The sequence below is a fragment of the Budorcas taxicolor genome, chromosome 5, assembly GCF_023091745.1.
Source record: "Budorcas taxicolor isolate Tak-1 chromosome 5, Takin1.1, whole genome shotgun sequence".
Lineage (NCBI taxonomy): Eukaryota > Metazoa > Chordata > Mammalia > Artiodactyla > Bovidae > Budorcas > Budorcas taxicolor.
In genome coordinates, this window is record NC_068914.1 from 145378551 (window position 1) to 145395437 (window position 16887).

The 16887-nt window shown below is 44.3% G+C and overlaps 1 pseudogene; it reads left to right on the top strand.

Annotated features, from left to right (window-relative positions):
* Positions 1 to 4752: 4752 nt before the first annotated feature.
* LOC128048493 (antigen WC1.1-like) overlaps positions 4753 to 16887 on the top strand; it is a 60358-nt pseudogene continuing 48223 nt past the window's right edge.

Genomic DNA, 16887 nt, shown 5'->3' on the forward strand with positions numbered 1-16887 from the left:
ACACGTGTTCCCCATCCTGAACCCCCTCTCCCCTCCCTCCCCATAATGATTTGGGAGAATGGCATTGAAACATGTATACCTCTTTATTAATTTAAAAATATTTTGTGTTTTAGTCTGTCTGATTGGTCCTAAGGAAATTTTCCTCAAGCAAGCAAGTTTAATTATTAACTTTCCTAGCAAAGAGATTACTGAACCTCTGACCACCATTTTCTCATGGATTTGGGAATAATAATGCTACATGTTGCATTGCTTTAGAATCCATAAGGACAAATAGTTAGCCTAAGTAAAAGAACAAGATTCTTTCTGCTCTTTACTTCTGTACTTCTAATTCAACATGGAAGATGTTTAAATTTCTCTACAACAAAATTTCTTCCTGCTACAGTTGTGTGTGGTTTGAATTGAAAATGTGCCAAATGATAAATACATAAACATCCTGACCACTCGGCCGTATCTGATTAAGACCAGAACAGGAGGCTTCATGGTCCTCACCTGTCAGTGTTCTGTGGCTTGTCTTCTTTATCTTCAGATATAGAGAGAAATTTTCAGCGTTTATGCATGTTTAGAGCTGGCTCTTTCAGCACTGCTCTTGTACTGGGGCTAGGTTGTTTCTAGTTATTGCAATTTACTGCATTCATTGCAGAAAGGTGTTGAAGTGAACCGTATATAGCTCATACCGTTTAACAGTACTGAAATATCATTCAAATGAATGATGCAGCTTGCACTGTGCTGTTACATCCTCACAACAAGTTAAATTATTTCTCAAAAGATTTCTTTTTGATTGAAATGATTTGTGTAAAATACCAGGCTGCCATTCATTCATTCAGGTATATGAGAGACATCATTACGATTTTTAGTTAGCCAAGCACTGGGGATGTGGAAGTGAATTAGACACAAAATGTTTTACCAAGTACATTCAAGTTTATAAAGTAAAATGATTCCGTAAACAACTTAATTCACAAAAGCTCACCAATGGTAAGGTCGAGGTTCTTGAGGAGTTACATGGGACACAGAGAGAAGGAGTGATGTGTGGAAGACTCACAACTCTGAATGGCACCAATGACCATCACAGCATGTGGTTCCTGGGAGAGTTCTGACAGCCTCGGTCAAGGCTCCAGGTAACAGAATGGAATTCCTGTTCTAGAGTCCTGAGATTCCTGGGATGAGATGGTGGGTGATGCCCTAACACTGCTTCTCTACTACTACTACCTGTGTGTGTGTGTGTGTATGTGTGTGTGTTAGTCACTCAGCTGTGACCAACTCATTGCGACTCCATGGACTGTGGCCCCTCCAGGCTCCTCTGTCCATGGGATTTCCCAGGAAAGAATACCGAAGTGGGTTGTCTTTTCCTTCTCCAGAGAATCTTCCTGACCCAGGGACTGAACTCAGATCTCCTGCATTGCAGGCAGATTCTTTATCATCTGAGCCGTCAGGAAAGCAAGTTAACAGTAGTACATACTACTACTACTATGTGCTACTGCTATTGCCTGGAAAGTTCCATGGACAAAGGAACCGGGCATGGGTTCACAAGGTGTTGGCCACGAGTGAACACATCAGCATCAGCACATGTACTACTGTTAACTAGTGTTGTCAGATCACATGCTAATGCCAACTCACCTAATCGTCACCAAAATCAGTCATCTCGGTAGGATCATAACCCTCCTTTTACTAATCAGAGAGTGTAAGAACCCTGTTCAAGGCCCACACTTGGCTTGTGGCTAAACTGTGAGTCAGGACCAGGCAGTCTGTCTCCCGAGCCTGTTTTCCTGACCCCTGTACTGCACTCTCTCACGTTCATTGTGGACACAGCTGGGTTAGGGTCCTCCCTAAAACTTTCCTCCTTCAAATCTTTGATGAGATTGGCTACTGAGATTTCTTTATGTGTCAGAAAGATGTAGCTTCATCCAAGGGGGAGTTGGTCCATGTTGACCCTGCACCCCCAGCTCTGGGGCAGAGGGTGCTGTGGGGACAGGCTGCCAGCCCTGAGTTTGCCATTCCTTACAGCTCATCCCTTTCTGTAAACTGTCTGGAGACCTGTGACATCTCCATCCCAAGTTGAGACCATGTGTACCTGGTTCACTAAACACATCCCTGTGTCATCCTGTGGGAGGGATACTGGACCCCAGGAAGCATGTCCCGTGTTCTAGGTGTCTGTCTGGTGGTTTCTGGTGATGGTGTGGAGTCCATAACTGGGTAAGGAATGATGACTCTGGGCCAAGAGGGAGTAGAGCATCAATTCCAAGTGACTGAGCAGATCCTGGTCTTACTTCAGCAACTGAGTTTAAATTTTGATTTTGATATTTATAATCAGTTTTTATCATCAATCTGTTAAAGGTCCAGATATAGAAGGAGATGGGGTCAGGTACAGTCATGGGGCTTGAGAGTGAGAGGACCAGAGGACAAGGAAGTGATTCTTGCATAAATAATGGGTAAATATTCGCCTATTTTGAGGAAGAAAAGCATGTGTTCAATTGTCTTTTCTCCAAAGTCTCAAGTAGGAAGGACAGGAATGGAGGGAAAGAGTAGTTGTGTCTGCTGACTGGGATGAGGGGTCCCTCTGCTGGGGGATGTGGCAGGGCTGTGGACTAACCTGCAGCTGCCCTCAGTGTTGGCCCTACTGAGACCTTAAGGGGGGGCCGTGGGTGGCTCTTGAAGCTGTCTCTGAGCTCCAGTGGGGACTCTGGGGCCTGTGTGTCACAGATGCTTCCTTCCACGTCTGTGCTGAAAAGACGGAGTCAGGGTGAGGAGGCCTCAGGGTGGGCTTGTGTGGACCACAGGGCTGCATCATGGGAATCTTGAGCCTGAGGGGGCATGAAGAAAGGGGACAGCACATTAATGACCTTGAATTTCGATCAGAGAGCTCTGTCTTGCATCCCTTATAGCCCTTCTCAGTCTCTCTATTCATCCCTGGGGTACCTTCTGGGGGAGCATCTGGGAGCTTCTCTGATGAGTGGAAACAGAACAAGGCAGCAAGCAATGGCTACACTGGGCACCATCCCTTCTGCTTGGATCTGTCCCCTCAACCCACCTGGGCTTCCATTCTTGCCGCCACCTTTCCTCTTAAATGCAGAACAGAGGAGGTGGGTTCATTGGTGGTTTCAGGCAGCATGAACCCCTTTCTCTTCTCTGCTTCACTCACCCCTTCTTTGCCCCGCGCCTGCAGCTATCATGTAGCAGACTTTCTATTTCCCCATCTCTCTGTAGCTGTTCCCTTAAATTATATTTCGCGGCTTCTTTAGTTATGGTTTTATAATACAAATGTATCCTGATTCTTATCAAACCATATTCTCAGCATAGAAAAGGGGTACATATGAGGTTTAGAAAACTTTAGTCTTTCTAAAGTAGAATTTTCTTGTTTTCATTGTTTAGTCACTTAGTCATGCCCAACTCATTTCGACACGGTGGACTGTGTCTGGCCAGGCCGTTCTGTCTGCAGAATTCTCCAGGCAAGAATACTGGAGTGGGTTGCCATTTCCTTCTCCAGGGGATCTTCCCGACCCAGGGATTGAATCCACGTCTCTTGCTATGTGGGCGGATTCTTTCCTGCTGAGCCATCAGTGAAGCCCCATGTTTTCTTCTAGAGATCCCTGCTCCTATTTTGGTGGGCTAGAGTTGAATGATGACTCCTACTTTCTCTTTGTTTCCTTTAAGAGCAATCTCTTTCTCTCTGTCAGCATCATTTAGTGACTAGCTGAAAGAGATACTTCACATAAATGAAACGCAATAAAGGGAAAGGGATTTAACCCGTCTGAATGTCCCTATAGGGAACCCGCCTGCCAATGCAGGAGAAGCAGATTCGATCCTTGAGTCAGAAAGATCCCTTTAGAAGGAAATGGCAACCCCCTCCAATATTCTTGCCTGGGCAATACATTGGACAGAGGAGGCTGGCGAGCTACAGTCCATGGGTTGCAAAGAGTCAGACACGACTCAGCATGCAGGCACTTGCTCCAGGACCCAGTCTCCAGAGCATTCTGAGACAGGGGAAAACCCTGCAATCTCATCCCCCAACTTGATGGGTCTCACTTCATGCCTTCACAGTCACCTGTGAATTCCTGTACTCCTGGTCCTCATTTTCTGCTGACCTGATAAATACACGCATATTTCAAGGTGTGCTTCTCAAAAGCATATATATGCATATACATACATACCTATGCACATATTGATTTTCTATTTATACTAATTCACTGCACTGAAAATTTATGCTTTGGGCACTTTTTTGTATGTATGCTATATATCAAATTAAAAAGCTAAAAAACTAAAAAAAAAAAAAAAAAAAAGACTTCTTGTAGTTCTCTGCTTCCACCCTGAGCTCAGTGCCGGGGAAGATCAATACTTGATTCTAAAAAAGTTATTCTCCACAGGTCCACAGATCCCATACCCAGACCCTGTGAGATCTCATAGTCTTCAGATATTGACCAGGGTGATCAGGGGAGAAGAAAGGCACTCATGATTTTTGACGCAACTTTTCTATCCCAGTCCCAGTCATGGGACCTGGCTCTCAGGACCGTGAGAGGTCAAAGGACCGTGTTGCTCATATAAGGAGATGTGGAAGATTCAGAAGCTCATTGGTGTTTGAGCTTCAGAAACTGGCAGATGCAGCCTCCAATAGTGCCTGAAATGGTGAGAGGTGTCGCTATTGGCTCTCAGGAGGGAGGGTGTAAGGGGTGGTCTATATAGACCCCGCTCGGCACCCTGACGCCTCCTCACAGGCTGATCCTGCAGCTGGGACTGTGACCTTGAGGACGTGGGCTCAGGATGGCTCTGGGCAGACGCCTCTCCCTGCGGGGACTCTGTGTCCTCCTCCTCGGCACCATGGTGGGTGGTCAAGGTAAGAGCTGCCCCTCTGTCCTGGGTCCACATCAGGCAGGAGTCTGGAGTACTGGAGCTGAGCCTTAGTGTTTCTGACCAAAAAAGAACCATGCTGATGTGAATACTGGTCCTTCTCCTATGGGGGGCGTCCACTGGTCATAGCGGCAGATTTTACAGAGCAGTGAGGTTTTGTCTGGACTGAGCTGGGTCAGCCTGAGTCCCCTCCACAGTCATTCTTGTCCTCAGGGAGCTTCTAGGGTCCCAGTGGCTCCCAGTGTGTGGAAGGTCCAGCGACTGACCCCAGTGGGGACTCTGGGCTGTTCCCACACGCTCCACGTACCTCGTGTGTGAGCACTGCCCCTGGGTCCCCATGTTTCCTGTGTCTTCGCTCCTGTAGGCTCTGTGCTTGTGTGTGTGTATGTGTGTGTATGTGTGCAGGTGAGGAGTGTGTGAGGGTGTGTGTGTGTGAGGGTGTGTGTGGGTGTGAAGAGTGTATGTGTTTGTGGAGTGTGTGAGGAGTGTGCAAGTGATGTATTAAGGTGTGTGAGGAGTATGTGTGGGTGAGTGAGGGTGAGTGAGGGTGAGTGAGGAGTGTGTGAGGGTGTGTGAGGGTGTGTGTATGGGGGGGAGTGTGTGAGCCTGTGTGTGTGTGTGAGGGGAGGTGGAGCGTGTCTCTGTGAGCGGAACCGAGCTGCTGAGCAGGGACTGAGTCCGTTGGTCTGTGAAGCACACAGGGTGTCCACAGGGCTGGGTGTCACAGCCGCTGCATGTAACTGGATCAGAGATAATCGTGCACCTGCCTGCCTCTCTCTGGCTCCTCTCCCTCATCTCTTGGGCTCCCCTCTGCTTGTTGCCATGTCTGCCCAGCACTGGGCTCTGTGAGAGGCTCTGCCTGCTGGCCTCACCTGTTCCCACCAGGTGTCCATAGGGAGCAGAGAAGCCCGCATCCAGGAGAGGGGACTTCTTGTCTGTTCTGTTCAGTTCAGTTCATTCGCTCACTGGTGTCTGACTGTGATCCCATGGACCACAGCACGCCAGGCCTCCCTGTCCATCGCCAACTCCCGGAGTCTACCCAAACTCATGTCCATTGAGTCAGTGACGCCATCAAACCATCTCATCCTCTGTCGTCCTCTTCTCCTCCCATCTTCTCTCTTTCCCAGCTGCAGGGTCTTTTCAGACGTTTCAGCTCTTCACAGCAGGTGGCCAAAGTATTGGAGTTTAGCTTTCCACATCAGTCCTTCCAATGAATGACTTATCCCTCTGTTTGTAAATGTCAGTTGACGTGCAGCCCCACGTGTATAAGTTCCCAAGTCCCTGCCCCGGTCCCTGTGACTCATTTCTTGATGTGCTGGGGGCCTGGGATGGTCCTTTCCCCTCCCAGGATCTGCGGTGACTCTGTAGGGAGCCCTTTCTCCGTGCCCTCTCCTGTCCCTCCCTGGAGCTGCTTTCCCCTGAGTGAGGGTGGAGAGTGTTACCAATCCTTCCTCATGGTCTGCAGGGTTTCTTTGGACAATTCCGCTGATGTCCTTATGGGAGTCCTCTTTGGTGACAGAATTTATTCTTCTTCTTAGACTTTTAGAATCTCTCTCTGTCTTTGCTTTTGGATGGTCTACTCTGTGCATTTTGGAGGAGGTTGTTTTGGCTTGAAATTTTGGGGTGACTTATTAGCTTCTTGAACTTAGATGTCCAGATCTTTCCCCAGGTTTGGAAATTCGCAGCCTGTCTTTCTTTCTGTTTTAATTATTTACTTTTGGCTGTGCTAGGTCTCCTTGCTGCCCACGGGCTTTCTCTAGCTGTGGTGAGCAGGGGCTGCTCCTCGCTGCAGTGCACAGGCTTCTCACTGCAGGGGCTTCTCTTGGTGCAGAGCACAGGCTCTGGGTGCGCACGTTTCAGCAGCTGGGGCATGCTGGCGTAGCTGCTCTGCAGATTGTGGCATCTCCTGGACCAGGGATTGAACCCATGTCCCCTGCACTGGCAGGTGGATTCTTAACCACTACACCACCAGGGAAGTCCTCAGCCCTTAATTCTTTTCTCCTTCACTTCTTCTGCTGTGACTCCAGTCCGTACATTGTTTCTCTTTATGGTGCCCACTGGCTTTCTATATTCCTTTCATTCTCTTTTGGCTCCTCTATTTGGATGCTTTCAACTAATCTTCCTTCTAACACATTGGTTCTTTTGTCTTTTTCTTTCCCTTGGTCAGGTCTGTTGTTGAGTCTCTGTGTTGAATTCTTCAGTTTACTCATTGTATTGTGCATGTTAAGTTGCCTCAGTCATGTCTGACTCTTTGTGACCCTATGGACTGTAGCCCACCAGGCTCCTCTGTCCATAGCATTCTCCCGGCAAGAATACTGAAGTGGGTTGCCGTGCAGTCCTCCAGGGGATCTTCGGGACCCAGGGATTGAGCCCGAGTCTCTTACATTTCCTGCACTTGCAGACAGGTTCTTTACCACTAGCGCCACCTGGGAAGCCCATTCATTTATTATTCAGCTTCAAAATATCTGGTTGAAGAATTGAAGAAGTGAAAGTCAGTCAGTCATGCTTGACTCTTTGTACACAGTCCATGGAATTCTCCAGGCCTTACTGGAGTGGGTAGTATTTCCCTTCTCCAGGGGGTGTTCCCCACCCAAGGATCAAACACAGGTCCTCAGCATTGCAGACTGATTCTTTACCAGCTGAGCCACAAGAGAAGACCAAGAGAAGACTGGAGTGGGTAGCCTATTCCTTTTCAGCAGATATTCCTGACGCAGGAATTGAACCAGGGCCTCTTGCATTGCAGGTGGATTCTTTACCAACTGAGCTATCAGAGAATAGCAAAATATCTGGTTAGTTCTTTTTTTTCTTTAATAGAGTCTTCTGATGCTGGGACAGATTGAAGGTGGGAGGAGAAGGGGATGACAGAGGATGAGATGCTTGTATGGCATCACTGACTGAATGGATACGAGTCTGAGTAAACTCCGGGAGTTGGTGATGGACAGGGAGGCTGGGCGTACTGTAGTCCATGGGGTCTCAAAGAATCAGACACGCCTGAGTAACTGAACTGAACTGAACACTGGTAATGTCTCCATCTATGATGTTCCTACTAATGAACTCCTTTTTTTATGCAGAAATCAAAGTCATCTTATGACTTAATCACTAAAGTGCCATCTGATCACCATCGTCAAATTCGATTAGTTAGATGTGTGTTACTAGGTATTGGAGTGTGGAATTACACAAAGACATGAACACCAGATGGCAGGAATAACCAGGGCATTTTAGGGCCTGTTACCCAGCCCTCTGTTCCTGAGCTGGATGAGATGCTTCCTATGGACATGGAAAGAGAGGGAGGATTCCTCCCTGGTTCCCGGGGCATGAGCTGCAACTGAGATGGAGAAGCTGGGCCCTAGTAGCCTTGGGCACATCTACAGGGAGGGCAGCATCCAGATTCTCTAAAGGTCTGTCCTCGGTGGTGTCCCTGGAGCTGGTTCTACAGGCTCCTGAGAAATACTTGATGCCTCCCTTCCTGCTCCGTGTTCAGTGATGGCACACTGGGGGCTTAGAGTTGGCCACGCTGGGAATGTTTATACCACAGAGGTCAGGAAACACTATATCCCATGCACTGTTTTGCTCCTCAGAGAGCTAATGTTTTAAATATTATACCACTCTAAGTCTCCTAAAATCTGTCCTGTCGTGTGTCTCTTTTGCAGTACTGGAGCTGAGGCTGAAGGATGGAGCCCACCGCTGTGAGGGGAGAGTGGAAGTGAAGCACCTGGGAGAATGGGACACAGTGGATGATCTGGACTGGAGCTGGAAGGATGCATCTGTAGTGTGCAGACAGCTGGGGTGTGGAGCTGCTGTTGGTATTCCTCAAGAGGCTTATTTTGGGCCAGGACTTGGCCCCATTTGGCTTTTGTATACTTCATGTGAAGGGGTGGAGTCAACTGTCAGTGAATGTAGGCATTCTAATATTAAAGACTATCGTAATGGAAGCTATTTCCATGACTGGGATGCTGAAGTAGTCTGCTCAGGTAAGTCCTGTCTGGTCTGTGTGGGGGTCTCTAGCAGGAAAACCCTCTGTCTTATCACCAGAATGACTCAAGATTATGGATAGAGCCTTTAGAACATGCTTGGGTGAAGGGTCTTTGTGATGTGTTATAGGAGGCAGAGGTGAGGTCAAAAGTTTCATACAGATTCAGCTTCTGGATTCGACCTCTGTGACACAGTCTCAGCATGGTAATTGTTCTGTTTTCTTTGACACAATGGTCAGTAGGATGTGGCTACATTGTGGTGGCGGGGGGTTGGGCGTGTCATAGGAGAGTTGTAGGCAACAAGGTTTATTATCCTCATTGGTCCTAAAAGTCAGAGTCACCACACTCCATCAGGTGGGTATGTGGGTGATGTGCCAATAGAACAGCCTCAACCAAGCAATGGTGACCCCAAAAGGGCATGTGAAGACCCATGAACAAGTGACAATACCCGAAGTCATGGTGCAGTTACACAGGGAAAATGTGTGAGAGAAATTCAGTGGTGCATTTAAATGTCCCTAGGTCACAGTCAGAGGAGGCCAGAAGCGGGACTCGTGGCAGGGAAAATCTCATCACACTGGTGTACCTGATGAATCGAGTTGGGAGCTCACACCACATTTGCAGGGATGTTGAGGGAGCAGGAAAATGCAGTCTTGAAGTTTACAACACAGCAGCTGAAGCCATCACGTATAAGAGGCAGTGAAGCTAGGAGTTCCTGGGGTTCTCAAGGCAAGAGGACTGAAGTGGTTTGCCTTTCCTTCTCCAGTGGACCATGTCTTGTCAGAACTCTCCACTAAGACCCGTCTGTCTTGAGTGGCCCTACATGGCATGGCTCATGGTTTCATTGAGTTAGACAAGGCTGTGGTCTATGAACCATGAACTTCCAGATATTCAAGCTGGATTTAGAAAAGGCAGAGGAACCAGAGGTCAAATTGCCAACATCCGTTCGATCACTGAAAATGCAAGAGAGTTCCAGAAAAACATCTACTTCTACTTTATTGACTATGCCAACACCTTTAACTGTGTGGATCACAACAAACTGGAAACCTCTTCAAGAGATGAGAATACCAGACCATCTGACTTTCATCCCAAGAAATCTGTATGTAGGTTAAGAAGCAGCAGTTAGAACTGTACAGGGAACAAAAGATTGGTTCCAAATCGGGGAAGGAGTACATCAAGGCTGTATACTCTCACCCTGCTTATTTAACTTCTATGCAGAGTACATCATGAGAAATGTTGGACAGGATGAAGCACAAGTTGGAATCAAGATTGTCAGGAGAAATATCAATAACCTTAGATGCAGATTACATCACACTTATGGCCGAAAGCAAAGAACTAAAGAGCCTCTTGCTGATAGTGAAAGAGGAGAGACAAAAAGTTGGCTTAAAACTCAACATTCAGAAACTAAGATCATAGCATCTGGTCCCATCACTTCCTGGCAAATAGATGGGGAAACAGTGGAAATAGTAACAGACTGTTTTTTCCTTTGGCTCCAAAATTACTGCAGATGGTGACTGTAGCCATGAAATTAAAAGACCCTTGCTCCTTGGAAGAAAAGCTATGACCAACCTAGACAACATATTAAAAAGCAGAGACATTTCTTTGCCAACAAAGACCGGTCTAGTCAAAGCTATGGTTTTTCCAGTAGTCCTGTATGGATGTGAGGGTTGGATTATAAAGAAAGCTGAGCTCGAAGAATCGATGCTTTTGAACTGTGGTGTTGGAGAAGACTCTGGAGAGTCCCTTGGACTGCAAGGAGATCCAACCAATCCCTCCTAAAGGAATTCCATCCTGAACATTCATTGGAAGGACTGACGCTGAAGCTGAAACTCCAGTACTTCGGCCCCCTGATGTGAAGAACCGACTCATTTGAAAAGACCCTGATGCTGGGAAAGATTGAAGGTGGGAGGAGAAAAGGATAACAGAGGATGAGGTGGTTGGATGGCATCACTGACTGAATGGACATGAGTTAGAGAAAACCCTGGGAGTTGGTGATGGACAGGGAGGCCTGGCATGCTCTAGTCCATGGTGTTGCAAAGAGTCAGACATTACTGAGGAACTGAACTCAACTGAATTGAAACTAAGAGGACCTGATGTGACTCCTAAGAATTACTCAGTGCTATCTAAGTGTGTTTGACCTATGCCAAGGTGCATGCAGGAAAGACAGCAGTGAAACTAGGGTGTGAGTGGATGCTCACAGTATTTGACAGAGATGCCTCTAGTTGTTATCACAGTTGCAGATTGGAGGTCCAGGTTATTAATCACATCAGAACAACTGGACTGGAGGAAGATATTGTCAGTTATCACAGTGAATTCCTTAAGGTAGAAGGCTGGTCTTAGGATAGTATCACCCCATCTAATGGGATGGTGGGACAGCGGAGCCCTGAAGACCTCTGCAGTAGGGCCTTAACAGCCACAGCCAATCAGCTCTTGAGTGTTTATGTACAGGAAGATCATTGGAAAAGTGATCTTTTCTAATCTCACCTTCAGCAGATCTTTGATGATTCTAGTTGATGCCCTTAAGGAAACAATTCTTTTCCTTTTTAAAAAGTACTTTATTGTGGTATGTCTGACATACAAGACTGCTGGATAAGCATGCATTTGTGAAACCACTACAGCACTTATGTCATAAATCTATTCATCTCTTCTAAATGTTTTCTTCCATTCTCTTTATCACTCTTATTAAAAATAATTATTTTCAAGGTGCATTTGAATTTTAGTTAGAAACTTTTGTTTTAAACAAACCTGTTTTCTGGCATCTCAAGTAACCTTCCTCATTGTCACAATGTCATAATCATGGTTCCAGCTGAAGATAAATTTGTGGAAATACTACAGGTGTCTCTACCATATTTAGATAAATCAGCATCTGAGTGAAAATGGAGTGTGTGATGTTGAAACTTTGTGAAATTAGAAGTCCCAATGTTAAAATCCTAAGAATAATGATGTCTTGATATTAATTCCAGTTAAGATATACTTAGAAGTAGAGATTTGGAAGTGCTCTGATATTTAACAAAAGTCCGTCTAGTCAAGGCTATGGTTTTCCAGTGGTCATGTATGGATGTGAGGGTTGGACTGTGACGAAAGCAGAGCACCAAAGAGTTGTTGTTTTTGAACTGTGGTGTTGGATAAGACTCTTGAGAGTCCCTTGGACTGCAAGGAGATCCAACTAGTCCATTGTAAAGGAGATCAGTCCTGGGTGTTCATTGGAAGGACTGATGCTAAAGCTGAAACTCCAGTACTTTGGCTACCTCATGCGAAGAGTTGACTCATTGGAAAAGACTCTGATGCTGGGAGGGATTGGGGGCAGGAGGAGAAGGGAATGACAGAGGATGAGATGGCTGGATGGCATCACCGACTCGATGGACATGAGTTTGGGTGAACTCCGGGAGTTGGTTATGGACAGGGAGGCCTGGCGTACTGTGATTCATGGGGTCGCAAAGAGTCGTACACAACTGAGCGACTGAACTGAACTGAACTAATATTTAAACCCTGATTGTGGTTTGTACTCCCTGACTACCACTGCTCTAACTTACACTCTCACATTTTTATGAATGGCTCCAGGTTCCTTCTATTTCTTTTTGTCACTAGTTTCCTGGTCTGTCTTTTCTGTATTTTCAGACATATTTTAATGATGTGAAGATAAGTCGAAGTGGTGGTGATGTAGCAGAAATAAAATTAGAATAGCATGTAAATAGAATAGAATAGCATCTTAATCAACACTCTTGGAGTTTCTTCTGCTCAACCTTAGGAGTCAGGTATGGAAGAGAAATTTCAGCCTCAGTAATGGATTGCTGGAAGTGAAGTACCGTGTTTAGGAGAAATCTAGAGTGGAAACAATGACCAGAGGAGAATGTAGAGAAGCTTGTTTGAAACAATGAGGAGATTTCATGGAGTTCAGGTGGAAGGTCTGGAAGGGAACACACAAATTGTGAAGGACTGTGGTGCAAGCGTTCCAAGTTACTTCAGCCCTGTCCTACTCTTTGTGATCCCATAAGTAAGTAAAGTCACTCAGTTGTGTCTGACACTTTGTGACCCCGTGGACTGCAGCCCACCAGTCTCCTCAGTCCATGGGATTCTCCAGGCAAGAATACTGGAGTGAGTTGCCATGGACCATAGGATTCTCCAGAACACGAATACTGGAGTGGGTTGCCATTTCCTTCTCCAGGGGATCGTTCTCACCCAGGGATCAAACCTGGGTCTCCTGCATTGCAGGCAGAGTCTTGATTATCTTCTGAGCCACCAGGGACTACAGTACTGAAGTGCGAAATGGTGAGGGGATGAAGATGCAAGGATTGCAGGAGGAGAGGGTTGGAAAGATGCAGTCAACTCGTACGTTTACCACAGCCTCTGTGTTACACTTCCTTCCTGCCTCCATTCCTTCCCTGCCTCTCTTCCTTTATCTTGCTGTGGGAGTCATTTCTGAGTTCTGTGGAAGTGCTAGCATTTGTAGCTGGCAGTTTTCTTAGTGGAAAATTTTTATAATATGGATTCTGTTTATTTAACAAATAAGTTTACTCATATTTCTCTCTCTCTCTCTTTTTTTTTGTATCAGAAACAAGTAATATGTTTTTAAGGACATGGCCCATTTTACAAAAAATTTTCAAATTAGTAACACTGGTTCATATCTCATATCTTTACATGTTGGGAAGATCCACAATGATAGTCCTCCTTTTGTTACTGGTGCTGCTAATGTGTTCCCTCTTTTTTCTTAATTGGTTTGCTAGAAGATTATCCGCGTTAATGTTCTTTTTAAGAGAATCACTAATGGACTGTATTGATTTTCTTGATGGTGTATTTCGTTTCTTCTTAATTGATTTCTATGCTCAATTTTCATTCCTCTTTTTCAGTTATGATTGTGGTTGCTTTTGTAGATTCTTGAGGTGGAGTCTTGGATCATTTCCTTCTGTTTCTATTTTTATTCTCATGTAATCATCAAGGAAGCATCAAGGTTCTAAATTTTCCTCTAAGCATCACTTTATTTTTAACCCACCAGTTTCAATACTATATAATTTCTTTTGTATTTTATTATCATAAAATGTTTCTTTTTCTCTGAATGAATTCTTTGTCTTATAGTCTGATTTGTATGATATTAATTTAGATATTATATACAGTTTTCTCTGATTTGTGTTTGCATGGTATGTAATTTTTACCTCTTTAGTATGTTTCTGTGTTTATATTTAAACACAGAAAAGTTTGTAGATAGTATATTGCTTTGTCTTACTTTATCTGGTCTGATTATCTTGTTTTTTTTTATTTGGAGTACTTAAATTATTCAAATTTAATGTAATTATTGACATAGTTGGGTTTAAGTGTACTTGCCTGCTATTTGTCAGAGAAGGCAATGGCAACCTACTCCAGTACTCTTGCCTGGAAAATCCCATGGACGGAGAAGCCTGGTAGGGTGCAGTCCATGGGTAGCTAAGAGTCAGACACCACTGAGAAAATTCACTTTCACTTTTCACTTTTATGCATTGGAGAAGGAAATGGCAGCCCACTCCAGTGTTCTTGCCTTGAGAATTCCATGGACTGGGGAGCCTGGTGGGCTGCCATCTGTGGGGTTGCACAGAGTCGGATATGACTGAAGTGACTTAGCAATAGCAGTAGCAGCTGCTATATATTATATCTTTGTTCTTATTTTAATCTTTGAGTATATTTTACCATTTTAATTTAAATACTGTATTGGTTTATTAATCGTGTCAGTTTTTAGGTGATTGTAATATTTAATTTTTTTAGTTTATAGTAAGTTTTATTTTTTGCTGGCTGGGTCTTCACTGCTGCACGGGCTTTTCCCTAGTTGCAGTGATCAGAGGCTCCTCTCTAGCTGCAGCATGAGGCTCTCATTGCAGTGGCCTCTCCTGCTGTGGAGCACAGGCTCTATGGGGCACAAGCTTCAGTAGGCGTGGCCCCTGGGCTCTGGAGCACAGGCTCGCTAGTTGTGGTGCACACGCTTAGTGGCTCTGTGGTATGTGGGATTTTCCCAGACCACGGATTGAACCCACGTCTCCTGCATTGTCAGGGGAGTCTTCACCACTGACCCACGGGGAAAGCCCAATGTTGAATTATTAACCTTCAATTACATTTTACTTTGAAATATGATGTCACAACATGCAATGTTAGTCACTATACTTTTCTTCCACTTCCCTGTTCTTGTCTTTGGTGCTATCATTGTCATACATTCTATTTATCAATTTATTATGAATCTTATACTTTGCTGCTAATATTTTTGCCTTACATCTTCTAATAGAGAATCAACATTTAGCACAGTCTCTATAGCTGTGAGAGGATCCATATTTTCATCTGCTGTCATCTCCCTTTAGCTTGAAGAACTTCCTGAGGCAGTTTTGTGTAGTGTGTGTCTGGTGGCCTCCAATTCTATCATGTCTCATTTACCTGAAATCATTTTTATTTTCATTCAGTTTTGAAAAGTATTTTCTTGTGTGATTCAGTTTTAGCATAACAAATGCCCAACCCCAATACTTTAAATATGTTCTTACATTGTCATCTGACTTTTATTGCCTCCAACAAAAAGTCAGTAACTAATACTTATCCTTTTGTTCCCTGAATATGATGTGTCAAACTTCCCTGGCTGCTCTTAACATATTTTTGTTTGTTTGTTTACCAATGAATTTCAGTAAATACATTGTCAAGTTTTCTGAGAATGGTTTCATTATCTTATTTCGGGTTTGTTTGGCTTTTTGGATCAGTGGGTTTACAATTTACAAAAACTTTGGGAAAAAGTCATTTATCTTTTCTTAATATTTTTCTGCACATCCCTTATTCTGAATCTCCATATACACATATTTTATATATTTTGACATTATCCCACATGCCATTGAGTTTCCATTCATATTTTTTTGCCGTTTTACTCTCTTTGGTTTAATTTAGATAGTCTCTACTGCTGTGTTTTACTTCCCAATTCTTTTATTCTGTAATGTCTGGTCTCTTATGTAATTAATCCAAATAATTGTTCATTCCAATACTATATTTTTCAGTTTCAGAAGTTTCATTTGTTCATTTTTCCTAGTTTTTCTCCCTGTTTATTTTTATGCTTCATTAAGCATATTGATATTAGGGGTTTAAGGATCTCTTCAGCCAATTCAATCATTTCTGTAATTACTGAAGCTGCTTTATTTTATTTTATTTTTTAATAAATTTATTTATTTTAATTGGAGGTTAATTACTTTACAGTATTGTATTGGTTTTGCCATACATCAACATGAATCCTCTATGGGTATACACATGTTCCCCATCCTGAACCCCTTTCCCTCCCCATACCATCCCCCTGGGTCGTCCCAGTGCATCAGCCCTGAGGATCCAGTATCATGCATCGAACCTGGACTGGCAATTCGTTTCTTATATGATATTATGCATGTTTCAATGCCATTCTCCCAAATCATCCCAGCCTCTCCCTCTCCCACCGAGTCCAAAAGACTGTTCTATGCACTGGTGTCTCTTTTGCTCTCTGATTGTTTTTAAAGAATGTGTTGTGGGTTACGTTTCTCTCTTTTGGAAATTCTAATAATTGTTTGGTTGGATGTTGGGCATCACTAAGCAGTCCTTTACCAGGAAGAACTTCAGAAGTGAATAATCAGAACACACCCAGAAATCAGGGAATTGTCCTTGATGAATTAGATAAAGTTTTTTCATTGGGTTATCTTCATTCAGTTCAAAATGTGTTCCTTTGATGACCAAATGATGAACTCTTATTTTGGTTTTCCTCCTTTAGTTTCAAAACTTCCTTGATCCCACCTTGCATGCCATATGCCCTACCTACACCCTACTTCAGCAGTAGCTATCCTTTCTGATTTTCTTTTCCATCCATCTGTATCTTTTAAAATGGCGTTTGCTTGTCTGAAGTGGGAGGAATGAGAAAGGATAGCAGTTTAGGTGGTAGATGGGAGGAGCAGAGGGTGATGACGTATGCTAACAAGCTACTCAACGAGTGTTTCCCACAAATATTCGCATATTTATCCATACTGAGGCTTTTTCAACTTGGAACTCTCCAAATTATGGCTTGTTTGCTCATTTCCCCCTCCTTCTCTTTCTTCTTCTTCCTTCTTTTTGGCAACATGCCATCTTC